Consider the following 7,500-nt stretch of genomic DNA (forward strand, 5'->3'; position numbering starts at 1 on the left):
GATACCTGTTTACGTACGAATCATTACGCCCTTTTTTACCGCTTCGTAAACTCGCCACCGGACGAGTTTTACTGTCGTTCAAATCCCAAAGCTTGGCGCCTCCATATAATTTTATGGTCAGGTCACATTCACAGACGTTCAGGCTCACAAACTCCACACCTTTCACTCGCCGACACAGCAGTGTGGGTGTGCCCTAGTGGAGGGTACGGAATCTACACGCGAGGTCAAGCATTTGTCGCAATGGACAAGGTCTAGAGAATATATTCTCAAGACCTTGTCAATTGCATCATTCATTTTTTTTTATATCATAAACTATAAATTTGCGCCTCAGGCGCTCTTGTCGTGAAAGATGCAATGTCTGTGAGTGCTACGTCATGGTCATAGCATGAGTTTATTTTTTTTATTTTACTTTATTTTTTTTTTACGTCTAAGTAGATTAAAGTATTATCAGGGATCTCAGGGGCGATTATAAAGTCGCCCTCACGTACATACATATGTGATTGTATATATATATATGTATATATATATATATATTATATATATATATATATATATATATATATCATCACGTGTTATATACTTCGTGATTAAAGTTATTCATATATATATATATATATATATATATATAGTAGTGTGTGTGTGTGTGTATGTAGTATATGTATGTATGAATGGATGTATGTGTATGTATTCATGAAGTCTGTGATTTTTATTTTATTTTATTTTTATTTTTTCTTTTACGTTTCAGCGATATCGTTTAAGTAGTATGTTTAAAAATTCCTCCCCCTTAAAATCATGCTAGACATGATTCTATGCTTTAATTTTTTTTTCAAAAAACTGTATGCAAATATATAAAAAAAATTAGCCCAGTCCTGAAGAAAACAAGCAAAAGAAGGTAGGAGGAGGACCGTGTCGGGGAGAACCGAGACACACACACACACACACAGAGCAGAGAGAGAGAGAGAGAGAGAGAGAGAGAGAGACTGTCTCAAAGCAATCGAGGAAATAATAGCATATACCTCACGTAACAGATCTGTTAAACGGAAATATGCTTACACTTGAAAAATGCCGCCCAATTCCATTCGTATTTTATTGCCCTTCATAAATAATCAGGTCTCCAGATAACAAAGCTGTTGCTGTGTTCATTCCTAAATTGATAAAGGTGTATGCATCAGCGATAAAATCCTTTACACCTTTCCACTTTATCTTGGAATAGAGCCGCGTTCCTAGGTCGAAGGGTACTTCTATAACGGTAGAAGTACAGTAACTAGACTGTTGAAGTGCCATTCACTCATCCGCTGTTGAGTTGTCTTTCTCTTCTCAGCTGCTACTTTCGTATGTATTTAGAATTTGTGTTGACTGCTCTTCAATCGTTATTTTTGTTTATTTTATGCAGCTGTTTTCAGTTATATGCATTGTTTGTGTATGGCCACCCTCTCCGAAAGCTTCCTTGGCAAAATTATGGCCTTTCTGGCCATTTCGAAATAATTGTGGTACCGTGATGAACAACATCAACAATAATAATGTTATTGACATAACACGTATGTAGATGGAGACTGTATGTATTCATAAGCTTACATACCGACTTAAGTAACAGTATTTTCTGTGCCAGGTTAGGTAGAATTGCTTACTTTAAAATATTTTGCATGAATAAGACCATCTGTTTTCAAAAGAATGCAAACTGTATTACCTTCCTCTCGTTTTGCAGAGACATGACTGTAATTGACAAGACAAAAAAACGCTCTTTTACTGCACCTCCGTTCATATTATCTCTCTCCTATCTTACTTTCCACCCTCAAATAACAATTGATTCATAGTGCAACTGCGAAGTCTTCCTCCTGTTACACTTTCAGACTCATTTACTCTCAATTTCCTTTCAAGCGCTGAATAACCTCATAGGTCCCAGCGGTTGGCCGCTGTCCTCCATTCTATATTCCATTTCCATATCAAGAATATGTCGGCCTCGAAAGGAAAGACTTATTTCACGGGCACTGAAGTGAAAGAAAAATGTCGGAGCTAAAGAGACCAAAACCCGGAAGCGTTATTTGAAACAACGTTTGAGGAATTCATGGTTGACGAACGACGGTTTTTATGATATTTTTTCTTTTTTTATCTTTTTGACTTTCTGCGACTGAAGTTTCATACCTTGAGCGGTATTGTTGTACTGATCAGTGAAGCCATGGATATTATAGTAGGCAGGACGCCAATGTTTTGATTAGTTATAGTATGCAGGACGCCAATGTTTTGATTATTTATAGTATGCGGACGCCAATGGGTTTTTGATTTTAGTTTGAGTAGGTTTTCCTCTTCATATCAGATTAGATAATACTCTGGTTATTGCTTGTCAAAAATTAGGTTTAAAAAGGAGATTGAACTTGAGAGTTATTGTGTGTGTGTACACACACACACACAAATAGACATGTTTACATATAATGTATATGATATGATTATAATCGCATCAACAGGTGATTTGTTTGTCACACATCACCAAAGGGGAATATGAAGTCGAAACTGGTCAGAACGAACACCCAGTCTTGTTTTTTCAATTGTTGTGATGTTTGATTACACATACACTCACACGCATGTGTGTTTATATGTTTGTATGAGTGTGTATATATATTATGTATATATACATGTATACGTATATATGTGTAAATAAATTCTTCTGTTAAAACAGGACACGTTTAGTATAAAAGGCCCATTAAAACACTCTGGGTTTTATGTGGTGTCTGTAATAATTATGTAAATAAATACATACACACTATATACATATATATAGTATATATATATATATATATATATATATATATATATAATATATACTTACTTTACTTTATCTTCCCGCCACTGGCCAGTGGCATAAGGCTGATACAGTTCCTCTCCATCTGTCTCTATCCCGAGCCATTTCCCTCGCTTCCTCTAAATTTTGGATTTCATCTCCAAGAATCCCTGACAATTATGTCTATCCACCTCGTTCTTGGTCTACCCAGCGGTCTTCTTCCTATTTGTACTGCTCTCAGTGCTCTCCTGGGGTCTCTATTCCCATCCATCCTCTCAACATGTCCAAACCATTTCAGCCTTCCCCCTCTTCAACCTGGTACTGACTGGCCTTTGCCTCAATCTCACCCTGATGTCTTCATTTCTAACATAATCATTCCCATTTTCAATTGCCAAAGTATCCTTTTCTCCAGCCATCGTTCATCTCAAAATAAAAGCAATCCAACCTTTTCTCCTCTGTTCTGGTCAGTGCCCAGGTGGATGAGCCATACATCAGGACTGGTAGTACTACTGCATTGAATATTCTCATCTTAGTTCTCAAGCTGATTTCATGCCTTGGACCAAACGAACCTCAAAAGCTCTTGCTGCTCCTAGTTTTCTTCTTTGTATTTATCTTCAATTTGGCCTTCCCGTCTGCTGAGTGTTCCTGTCCTCTATTGTCATATTTCCTCCATATGCACCCAATCATCATCCTTACTCACAACCATGATCTCGCTCTTCTGTGTCTGATGTTCAAAGCCAAAATTCTGTGTCTCTGTCTCCATCCTCATTACCATACCTACCAGCACCAGCCACGTATCAGCAACATATATAATATATATATATATATATATATATATATAATATATATATATATATATATATTTATGTATGTATTGTATGTGTAAATAAATTCATCTGTTAAAACAGGATACGTCTCCCATTAAAACACTCTGGTTTAAGCTAAGGAATATATTTCGGTGGACTAACTTTCACCCTTACCAAGTTGCATTTTGCGAAATATATAGTGGGAGATATGCCCCGGGGTCACCGCTAAACCGACGTTGGTTCGGGTTTTTCTTAAAATCATGTATATTATATACTGTTATATATATATATATATATATATATATATATATATTTATATATATATATATATATTTATTATATATAGGCTGGTTGCTCAATGTTTACGCACCTCGGCTTACCAGTAAGACCAAGATCGATACTACTACAGGTGAAAGGGGTGACTTGGCCCCGTTTCCGAAAAAGAAAAAGAATCTATTTTGCCTCTGTTGACGTAAGCAGCGAATAAGGTGGTTAGTCTGCAGGCGGGGGGGGGGGTAGGGCGGTTGGGGGGGGGGTTAGAATGAATGGCAAGGGCTGCCAACTTCATTTCAAAAAAGCGTGTTGTTTAGACTATTGTCTTGATTTTTCTCTTGAACCATTTCACACATGCGGTTCATTCTGTAAGGGGGTAGAGCCGTCAGTGCACCTCACGGGGTGCACAGCAGGCATTACTAAAGGTTCTTTGCTGCGTTTCTCCGGCCCCTAGCTGCTACCCCTCTTTCGTTCCTTTCACTGTACCTCCGTTGATATTCTCTTTTTTCCTTCTTGCTGTCCACCCTCACCTAGTAGTTGTTTCAAAGTGCAACTGCTTTGAGGTTTTCCTCCTGTTACACCTTTCAAACCTACCTACTCTCAATTTTCCTTCATGCCCTGAATGACCTCGTAGGTCTCAGAGCTTGGATTTTGACTTAAACTCCATGTTCCAATATGGGGTTCATTTTTAATCATCATTTAAGGTAGATTGTTTGAGACATTGATTTTTCTTGCTTTATGAAGCCACCCCCTTTCTGAGAAGTAGCGCCATATTAGAAAAATCATGTAAACCAACGCTTTTCAATTCCGTTGAAATGACAATCAGTGAAAGTCGAATACATTTCGAATTCGCCTCTTGCCTGGTTTTCATGGGGCAGTTTCATTTATGGTGCCATATCGTAAAGTTTCGCCATGGCAGCTCTCGATATTCCGGTGAGCTAGAGCCTTGCTTGTGAAAACGGTCTTGTGTGAAGTATCATGACCTCATATGAGTATGATGCACTTCGTTTTCTTGTTACGGCGATTGTCCAAACTAGATTTATTGAAAATACAAAGCTTCCTTAGGTGCTTGTGACGTATCACAGTGATTTTATAGGCTAACAACCCGACTGGTTGGATTTTCTTGCAAGGATTATGTATCTCCTTTCATTTTCTCGACATCTCTCGCAAATTGTTGTATTCTTCTGTTCAAGGCCCCCACACCAAGAACATTTCTCTTTCGTAAGAGAAGATGCACCCTCCTTTGTTTGCTAATAATGGTCCATTTATTATTGTTTCCTAATTTAATGAGACTATATTTTCCCCTGTGATGAAGCTCTGTACTTATTCTTGCAACAAGACCACAACAAGACAATGTGATGGATAGACAAAGTACGAATGATTATTTTAGAGAATAGCCATTCTCTTTGAAAGAGAGAGAGAGAGAGAGAGAGATAGAGAGAGAGACCGAGAGAGAGAGGAGGAGAGAGATGTGCAGTTGGCTACATATATGATAGCATTGATAGCTTTCAGTTCCTCATTTTGGTGAACCATTGCTTTTTTTGAACGAGACGGAGAGAGAGAGAAGAGGAGAGAGAGAGGAGAGGAGAGAGAGAGAGAGAGGAGAGAGTGTGTCATACAGTAAGCTACCTATGCTGATAGCTTTTAAGTCTCATTATGAACCAATGCTTTTTGAGAGAGAGAGAGAGAGAGAGAGAGAGAGAGAGAGAGAGAGAGAGAGAGAGAGAATGTTATACAGTAAGCTACCTGTGTTGATAGTTTTTAAGTCTCATTGTGAACCATTGCTTTTTGAACGAGAGAGAGAGAGAAGAGAGACGAGTTTTAGATGAGAGAGAGAGAGAGAGAGAGAGAGAGAGAGAGAGAGAATGTCATACAGTAAGCTACCTTGGTTGATAGCTTTTAAGTCTCATTATGAACCAATGGTTTTTGAGAGCAGAGAGAGAGAGAATGTCATACAGTAAGCTACCTATGTTGATAGCTTTCAAGTCTCATTGTGAACCATTGCTTTTTGAACGAGAGAGAGAGAGAGAGAGAGAGAGAGAGAGAGAGAGAGAGAGAGAGAGAGAGAGAGAGAGTCTTCTGAATCAGCACATATATGTTGAAAACTTCTAAACCTCATGAAGGATCAATGCATTTTACTCGCTTCCTAGGATATTTTGCAAGTTTTTTTCAAGCCTGCTAACTCTTACATGTCTTTTCCTGCGATAGAAAAGAAACATTCTCTCTCTCTCTCTCTCTCTCTCTCTCTCTCTCTCTCTCTCTCTGAACAGCTTCATTAAGAGTTACTTTCAAGAGCATCCGCCTCTTTTATTCGGGGGAGAAAATCAAGAAGCCAACAAAGAGGAATGTCTCAGTCAGGAGGACTAAAGGAAAACGCACCAGGCCAATGTCAAATATAATAGATTAAACAAGAGGACAATCAAAACCTCGCGAAACAAATAACTCTGCAGGAAATTGTTGCCCGGGGCGAGGAAGGAGTGCCAGGAAAGTAAGTGGTGTGTCCCGTAAGGGGATGTTAGATTTAAATGAACAGAGCGTCTCGGGAAGTTCCTCATTTGGTTTCTTTGTGAATGTAATGGTTGTAATTCCCCTTTTGTCATAATTAGAAGCGAAGTAGGGTAAGTGAGGAGCGTGCTATTTATTCTCAGGAACAAAGGGACTTGCTTTGTATATGTTGCTTTTACAATATAGGCATCTGAACCTACCTGGTGCAATAATTCTTTAACCCCCCCCCCCTTTCTCTCTTCTTTCCTCTCTCGTCTCTCTCTCTCTCTCTCTTCTCTCTCTCGTCTCTCGTGTCCTCATAGTCATGATGAACTACATCATCAGTACAACATAAAGATCCGTGATGTGTATGTTGTTTTTTACTAATATAAGTCGTGATGTTTTTTTTTCAATCTCTCTCTCTCTCTCTCTCTCTCTCTCTCTCTCTCTCTCTCTCTCTCTCTCTCTCTCTCTCTCACCTCAAATAATTATGATTCGTGAAATAATTAAGTTATTACCTGCAACCACGTCGTCTGTTCGGAGTCATAACTGCAGCTTTCGTTACCTTACGTGCCACAAGTAAACGTCCACACTGTATGTCAAGCAGTTACAAGGTTATACAGCTGTAACCTCGTTTCTATTAAGTCATGCATACTTGAAAATATCTCTCTCTCTCTCTCTTCTCTCTCTCTCTCTCTCTCTCTCTCTCTCTCTCTCATACACAGGCACACAACAAAATATTGATTTTCCTAACTTCTTATTAACCCATTTTTACTCACTATAAATTTTTAAAGGTTAATACAAGTCAGTATTGATTTATGGGTGTGTAATGAATGCTCGTACAACATGTAAAAAAATAATCTTTTTCTTAAGAATTGAGTCTTGTAATAATGAATACCAAATCATAATTATGGCCTTTGAAATAATAAGCTAAATATGTGTGTATAGCATACCATATAAAAAGTGTGTTTTTATCCCGGGTATTCAGAATATTATGAATGAGATTTCCCAAGGAAATATGGTTGATTCTGGCAATCATTAATTTAAATAAAAATTTATGTGAAGGTAGACAGTTCTCAGACGTAAGCTGCTTTAGTATCTGATGTTTTCCACATCCTTCACTTTTATGATGTATTCTCATACTTGGGGATATCAGGGGCG

General features: G+C 38.2%; 1 protein-coding gene and 1 pseudogene across 1 annotated transcript in view; one reads left to right on the plus strand and one right to left on the minus strand.

The window, feature by feature from the left end:
- The window catches only part of LOC135199919 (WD repeat-containing protein 43-like), a 41,125-nt pseudogene extending 37,933 nt beyond the window's left edge, over positions 1-3,192 (minus strand).
- Positions 1-7,500, plus strand: part of LOC135200351 (microtubule-associated protein futsch-like) — a 427,183-nt gene that overhangs the window by 97,262 nt on the left and 322,421 nt on the right. The gene's annotated exons all lie outside the window — the stretch shown is intronic.

This window comes from Macrobrachium nipponense, chromosome 26 (assembly GCF_015104395.2).
Source record: "Macrobrachium nipponense isolate FS-2020 chromosome 26, ASM1510439v2, whole genome shotgun sequence".
NCBI classification, from domain to species: Eukaryota; Metazoa; Arthropoda; class Malacostraca; order Decapoda; family Palaemonidae; genus Macrobrachium; species Macrobrachium nipponense.